The sequence below is a fragment of the Cebus imitator genome, unplaced genomic scaffold (genome assembly GCF_001604975.1).
Source record: "Cebus imitator isolate Cc_AM_T3 unplaced genomic scaffold, Cebus_imitator-1.0 Scaffold372, whole genome shotgun sequence".
NCBI classification, from domain to species: Eukaryota; Metazoa; Chordata; class Mammalia; order Primates; family Cebidae; genus Cebus; species Cebus imitator.
In genome coordinates, this window is record NW_016107687.1 from 1,258,783 (window position 1) to 1,266,768 (window position 7,986).

Below are 7,986 nucleotides of genomic sequence, written 5' to 3' on the forward strand. Positions count from 1 at the left end.
AAAAAAGAAAAAAAAAATGTCATTATCAAGAGAGTGAAAAGAGAACCCACAGAATGGGAAGACATTTTGCAAATCATATATCTTATTAGGTACTTATAGCTAGAATATATAAAGAACTCTTACAACTCAACAATAAAAAGACAAAGCCTAATTTTAAAATGGTCAATGAATCTGAATAGACATTTCTTCAAAGATGACATACAAATGGTCAACAAGCACATGAAGAGATTCTCAAAATCACTGGGAAATACTAATGGTAATCAGGGAAATGCAAATCAAACCCACAGTGAGATACCACTTCACACCCACTAAGATGGCTGTAATCAATAAGACAAACAATCAATAAGAGAATGTGGAGAAACTGGAACCCTCATACACTGCTGGTGGGAATGTCACTTTGCAAAACAATCTGGTAGGTCCTCAAGAAGTTAAACATAGTTATTGTATGACTCAGCAAATCTGCTCTTAGATATATATCCAAGGGAAATGAAAACATATTTCCACCCAAAAATGTGTACACAAATGTCTATAGTAGTATTATTAACAACAGCAAAAAGGCAAAAACAATCCAAATGTCTACAAACCAGCAAATGAAATGTGGTATAGCCATATCATTAAATATTATTCAGCCACAAAAAGGAAGGAAGAACTGATGCATGCTATAATATGGGTGAACTTTGAAAATACTATTGTAGGTGAAAGAAGCAAATCACAAAAGACCACATATGATTTCACTGACATGAAATATTCAGAAGAGACAAATCCATAAAGACAAAAAGTAGATTAGTGGTTGATGAGGGCTAGGAAGAGGGAAGAAGTAAGGGTAATGGCTGAGGGGTGCGGGATTTCTTTTTTTTTCTTTTTTAATTTATTTTACTGCATATTAGGTTTTGGGGTACATGTGAAGAACATGCAAGATTGTTGCATGGGTACATATGTGGCAGTGTGATTTGCTGCCTTCCTCCCCATCACCTATATCTGGCATTTCTCCCCATGCTCTCTCTCCCCAACTCCCCACCCCCCGCTGTCCCTCCCCTATTTCCCCCCAACTGACCCCAGTGTGTAGTGCTCCCCTCCCTGTGTCCACGTGTTCTCACTGTTCAACACCCGTCTATGAGTGAGAACATGTGGTGTTTGATCTTCTGCTCTTGCGTCAGTTTGCTGAGAATAATGGTTTCCAGGTTCATCCATGTCCCTACAAAGGACCCAAACTCATCGTTTTTGATGGCTGCATAATATTCCATGGTGTATATGTGCCACATTTTCCCTGTCCAGTCTATCATCGATGGGCATTTGGGTTGGTTCCAGGTCTTTGCTATTGTAAACAGTGTTGCAGTTCTTGATTTGGCTGTCTTTAAGTCTGTTATTGGTGTATAGGAATGCATGTGAGTTTTGCACATTGATTTTGTATCCTGAGACTTTGCTGAACTTGCTTGTCAGTTTCAGGAGATTTTGGGCTGAGACGATGGGGTCTTCTAGATATACAATCACATCGTCTGCAAATAGAGACAATTTGACTTCCTCCTTTCCTATTTGAATACCCTTTATTTCTTTTTCTTGCCCGATTGTTCTGGCTAGAACTTCCAGTACTATATTAAATAGGAGTGGTGAGAGAGGGCATCCTTGTCTAGTGCCAGATTTCAAAGGGAATGCTTCCAGTTTTTGCCCATTCACTATAATATTGGCTGTTGGTTTGTCGTAAATAGCTTTTATTATTTTGAGATACGTTCCATCAGCACCTAGCTTATTGAGAGTTTTTATCATAAAGGGCTGCTGAATTTTGTCAAAGGCCTTCTCTGCATCTATTGAGATAATCATGTGGTTTTTGTCTTTGTTTCTGTTTATGTGGTGAATTATGTTTATAGACTTGCGTATGTTGAACCAGCCTTGCATCCCCGGGATGAAGCCTACTTGATCGTGGTGGATAAGCTTTTTGATGTGCTGTTGCAATCGGCTTGCCAGTATTTTATTGAAGATTTTTGCGTCCATGTTCATCATGGATATTTGCCTGAAGTTTTCTTTTCTTCTTGAGTCCCTGCTGGGTTTTGGTCTCAGGATGATGTTGGTCTCATAAAACGATTTGGGAAGGATTCCCTCTTTTTGGATTGTTTGGAATAGTTTCAGAAGGAATGGTACCAGCTCCTCTTTGTATGTCTGGTAGAATTCGGCTGTGAACCCATCTGGACCTGGGCTTTTATTGGGTGGTAGGCTCTTAATTGCTGCCTCCACTTCAGACCTTGTTATGGGTCTGTTCAGGGTTTCGGCTTCTTCTTGGTTTAGTCTTGGGAGGACACAAGTGTCCAGGAATTTAACCATTTCTTCCAGGTTTACTAGTTTATGTGCATAGAGTTGTTTGTAATTATCTCTGATTATGGTTTGAATTTCTGTGGAATTTGTGGTGATAACCCCTTTATTATTTTTTATTGCATCAATTTGGTTATTCTCTCTTTTCTTTTTTATTAACCTGGCTAGTGGTCTATTTTTGTTTATCTTTTCAAAAAATTAGCTCCTGGATTTATTGATTTTTTGAAGGGTTTTTTGTGTCTCTATCTCCTTCAGTTCTGCTCTGATCTTAGCTATTTCTTGTCTTCTGCTAGACTTTGAGTTTTTTTGATCTTGCTCCTCTAGCTCTTTCAATTTTGACGATAGGGTGTCAATTTTAGATCTCTCCTTGGCTCACAAGTGGGCACTTATTGCTATATATTTTCCTCTAGAGACTGCTTTAAATGTGTCCCAGAGATTCTGTATGTTGTGTCTTCGTTCTCGTTGGTTTCGAAGAACATCTTTATTTCTGTCTTCATTTCATTGTTTATCCAGACAACATTCAAGAGCAAGTTGTTCAGTTTCCACGAAGTTGTGTGGTTCTGAGTTAGTTTTTGAATTCTGAGTTCTAACTTGATTGCACTGTGGTCTGAGAGACTGTTTGTTATGATTTCCGTTCTTTTGCATTTGCTGAGGAGTGATTTACTTCCAATTATGCGGTCAATTTTAGAGTAGGTGTGATGTGGTGCTGAGAAGAATGTATATTCTGTGGATTTGGGGTGGAGAGTTCTGTAAATGTCTATTAGGTTTGCTTGGTCCAGGTCTGAGTTCAAGTCCTGGATATCCTTGTTAATTTTCTGTTTGGTTGATCTGTTTAATATTGACAATGGGGTGTTAAAGTCACCCACTATAATTGTGTGGGAATCTAAGTCTCTTTGTAAGTCATTAAGAACTTGCCTTATGTATCTGGGTGCTCCTGTATTGGGTGCGTTAGCTCTTCTTGTTGCATTGATCCTTTTACCATTATGTAATGTCCTTCTTTGTCTCTTTTGATCTTTGTTGCTTTAAAGTCTAATTTATCAGAGATGAGAATTGCAACTCCTGCTTTTTTTTGCCCTCCATTTGCTTGGTAAATCTTCCTCTATCCCTTTATTTTGAGCCTTTGTGTATGCTTGCATGTGAGATGGGTTTCCTGGATACAGCACACCAATGGGTTTTGGCTTTTGATCCAATTTGCCAGTCTGTGTCTTTTGATTGGGGCATTTAGTCCATTTACATTTAGGGTTAATATTGTTATGTGTGAATTTGATACTGCCATTTTGGTGCTAGCTGGCTCTTTTGCTCATTAGTTGATGTAGATTCTTCATTGTATTGATTCTCTTTACCATTTGGCATGTTTTTGGAGTGACTGGTACTGGTTGTTCCTTTATATGTGTAGAGCCTCTTTCAGGAGCTCTTATAAAGCAGGCCTGGTGGTGATGAAATCTCTGAGTAATTGCTTGTTCACAAAGGATTTTATTTTTCCTTGACTTATGAAGCTTAGTTTGGCTGGATATGAGATTCTGGGTTGAAAGTTCTTTTCTTTAAGGATGCTGAATATTGGCCCCCACTCTCTTCTGGCTTGTAGGGTTTCTGCTGAGAGATCTGCTGAGTCTGATGGGCTTCCCTTTGTGGGTAACCCGACCTTTCTCTCTGCTGCCCTTAGTATTTTCTCCTTCATTTCAACCCTGATGAATCTGATGATTATGTGCCTTGGGGTTGCTCTTCTTGATGAATATCTTTGTGGTGTTCTCTGTATTTCCTGGACTTGAATGTTTGCCTGCCTTGCTAGGTTGGGGAAGTTTTCCTGGATAATATCCTGAAGAGTATTTTCCAGCTTGGATTCATGCTCTTCGTCACATTCAGGTACACCTATCAAACGTAGATTAGGTCTTTTCACATAGTCCCACATTTCTTGGAGACTTTGTTCATTCGTTTTTATCTTTTTTTCTCTAATCATACCTTCTTGTTTTATTTCATTGAGTTGATTTTTGACCTCTGATATCTTTTCTTCTGCTTGGTAAATTCGGCTGTTGAAACTTGTGCATGCTTCGCGAAGTTCTCGTGTTGCGTTTTTCAGCTCCATCAATTCACATATATTCCTTTCTAATTTGTCCATTCTCGTTAGTATTTCGTCAAATCTTTTTTCAAGGTTCTTGATTTCTTTGCATTTGGTTAGAACATGTTCTTTTAGTTTACAGAAGTTTCTTACTACCCACCTTCTGAAGTCTGATTCTGTCATTTCATCATACTCCTTCTCCATCCAACCTTGTTCCCTTGCTGGTGAGTTGTGATCCCTTGTAGGAGGACAGGTGTTCTGTTTTTGGGTGTTTTCATCCTTTTTACGCTGGTTTCTTCCCATCTTTATGGATTTATCTACCTGTCGTCTTTGTAGTTGCTGACTTTGAGATTGGGTCTCTGAGTGGATGTTCTGTTTGTTGATGATGAAGTTATTTCTGTTGCTTAGTTCTCCTTCTAACAGTCTGGCCCCTCTGCTGTAGGACTGCTGAGGTCCACTCTAGGCCCTGCTTGCCTGGGGATCGCCTGCAGCAGCTGCAGAACAGTAAGGGTTGCTACCAGTTTCTTCTTCTGCTATCTTTGTCCCAGAAGGATACCCGCCAAATGTCAGTCTGATCTCTCCTTTATGAGGTGACTCTGGATATACAGGGGCCAGGGAGCTGCTTGAGGAGACAGTCTGTCCTTTATAGGAGCTGAAGTGCTGAGCTGTGAGCTCCGTTGTTCATTCAGAGCTGCTGGGCAGGTACGTTTAGGTCTGCTGCAGCAGAACTCATGAACTGCTTTTTGTTCCCAGGTGCTCTGTCCCAGGGAGTTAGGGCTTTATTTATGAGTTTCCATTGTGCGGCTGCCTTTTTTTTTTTCCGGGCTGCCCTGCCCAGCAAGGAGGCAGCCTGGTCATTGTCTGCCTGCAGAGGCTTTGCTGAGCTGCTGTGGGCTCCGCCCAGCTGCCGTGTGAACTTCCCTGCAGTCTTGTTTATATGGGTGTAGTCAGAACTGCCTCGGCAATGGTGGCCCGCCTCTGTATTGGCGGACTCTCTCTGTAATGGCAGGTTGCCTTGGCAATGGCAGGCAGCCTCAGCAATGGCAGGTTGCCTTGGCAAAGGCAGGCTGCCTCAGCAATGGCAGACTACCTCCCTAGTGGTGGAGTGCCTTGGTAATGGCGGACACCCCTCCCCCACAGAGCTGGACTGTTCTGGGTTCATCTGTGCTTGCTGTGAAACTCTCAATTCAGAGAGATTCTGATTGCTGTTCTTTTGTGGGGGTGGGACCAGCCAAGCCTGATCACCCGCCCCCATGCCTCAGAGCCTTTTTTTTTAGTTGAACAGTCGACTCTATCCCAGTGGCCTGTTGATAGCTGGGATGTGTGTGATTTCCCGTGTGGCGAATCACTGCACTGGCTTAAACAGCAGCGCTTTTTTTGGCCAGGAATCTCCTGGCCTGGCTCCCTGTTCAGTCCCCTCTTTAATAAGATGAATGGGCGACTTCCCGGGTCTCCAATCGCCAGCCAAAAGGGCACCCGGACCAGTGTATTTTGTATGGAGAACCGCCGGCCAGGGCACTGACAAAGCAGCCACGCTGACCAAAAGAACTGCGCCAGCCAAAACAGCCGTGCTGGCGACCCGTGGGGCTCCTCCGCCTGGGAATCTCCTGGTCCGTGGGCAATAAAAATGCAGTGTCCACTCACCCTCTGTGCTTTCACTGGGAGCTGCAACTGAGAGCTGTTCCTAAAGAGCTATCTTGGATCTTCCTCCCTAATTTTCTTTTATATCTCAAATTCTGGATCCATAGTCTTAGGTCAATCTATAAAACTGCGACTCAAATGAGCAGCAAACACAGCAGCAGCTACTGCAGGGTTTCTTTGGTGGGTAATTAACATGTTCTAAAATTGATTGTGGTGATGGATACACAACTCTCAGTATACTAAAAGTCAACTGTAGATTTATAATGAGTAAACTATATAGTATGTGAATTATATCTCCATAAAGCTGTTAAAAAATAAAAAAGGCAAAATAAAATACCAAAAGAAAAGAATGAAAAATAGCATTCAAGTTTTATTTGTGCAATACTGAGATTGATACAATAATTTATTGGAATCTGTGTAGGTTGCAAATACACTAACTACGATATTTTGGATTTGCATTATTTTATTGAAGATCAAGAATAAACTGTACTCTTTGAGAAGTGAGAAGAACAGGTTAGAATCTCCCAAAATAGTCTAGGAATGCCTTCCCTCTTACCCCTAGAATAAAATTCTTAAATAATTAATGATTGCCAAAGTCTGCTTATTGGAGGTAGAATTTCATTTAGTATTCCTAGGAATATAACAGCTTTGAGATTCTTGAATCTTCATTATCTTTAATTTGTATTTATATTTTATTTTTTCATGTTGTATTTTAAGAGAATATGACTTAAAAAAAACAACTCTGAAATTAGTAATCAATTACTGACAATTACTGACAGCTTGATTTTCAATTTGTATATAAAAGCAGTATAAATCACTTAAAGAGGAAACAAGTGACTTTAAAGGTACAAAACCAGATCCTTTCCTTATATTGTTCCAGTGAAGTTCAATCAGTTCTATTTGATTCAATTCAACACAGTAATTGGCCATGGATTAAGTGCCAGTGAATATGCTAGGCTCTAGGCACATAAAGATTGGAACATAGTAATTAAACTATCTCCATCCTCAAGGAATTTGAACCTAAGCTCTCTGTTAGTTTGCTGTTAAAATAGTGGAGAAGTCACAAAGAAATCAATGTTTGTACAAAGGATGTATCTACCAGGATGGGAACCACTGGATCTGCTTTCTGAAGATACACATTCAATCACTGACCTGTCCCTAGAACCTACTTAATTCCACCCTTGGAATTCAATTAAATAGGTTGGTCCTTACAACTAACCTACTTAATTCTAACCTTTACCCTATAATTTCAGAATTATTACATTTGAAATTTTAAAGTAAAGATATTCTGAAATCTTGCTATTTAAAATTTAGTATGTGCACCAGCAGCAATGGCATCACTGGGGGCTTGCTAGAAATGCAGGATCTTGGCTGAGTGCAGTGGCTCACACCTCTAATCCCAACACTTTGGGAGGCCAAGGCAGAAGGATTGTTTGAGCCCAGAGGTTCAAGACCAGCCTGGGTAACATAGTCAGACACTGTCTCTACAAAAAATTTAAAAAATTAACCGGGTATGGGGGCAGGTGCTGTGGTCCTAGCTACTCAGGAGGGTGAGCTGAGTGGAATCACTTGATCCTGGGAGGTAGAGGTTGCAGTCAGCTGAGATCGGGCCACTCCACTCCAGCCTGGGCCACAAGTGGGACCCCTGTATCAAAAAAAAAATAAAGGGATCCCGAGTCTCACTACTGACCTATTTCAGAATCTGAAGATTAAAAAGGATACACACGTGATTCATATGCACATTAAAAGTCTGAGAAGCACTGCCCTAAAACAATCATCAAGTAAAATAAGCCTGCAACCCTGTCTTTTGGGGGTCCTATTTCCCTAAACAGAAAAAAGACTTGATTAAAGATGATGATTTGAAAAAATCAGAAAGGGCCGGGCGCGGTGGCTCACGCCTGTAATCCCAGCACTTTGGGAGGCCGAGGCGGGTGGATCACGAGGTCAAGAGATCGAGACCATCCTGGTCAACATGGTGAAACCCC

The 7,986-nt window shown here is 41.0% G+C and overlaps 1 protein-coding gene across 3 annotated transcripts in view; it reads right to left on the reverse strand.

The window, feature by feature from the left end:
- Positions 1–7,986, reverse strand: part of SRGAP1 (SLIT-ROBO Rho GTPase activating protein 1) — a 324,767-nt gene that overhangs the window by 85,668 nt on the left and 231,113 nt on the right. The window lies entirely within an intron of this gene.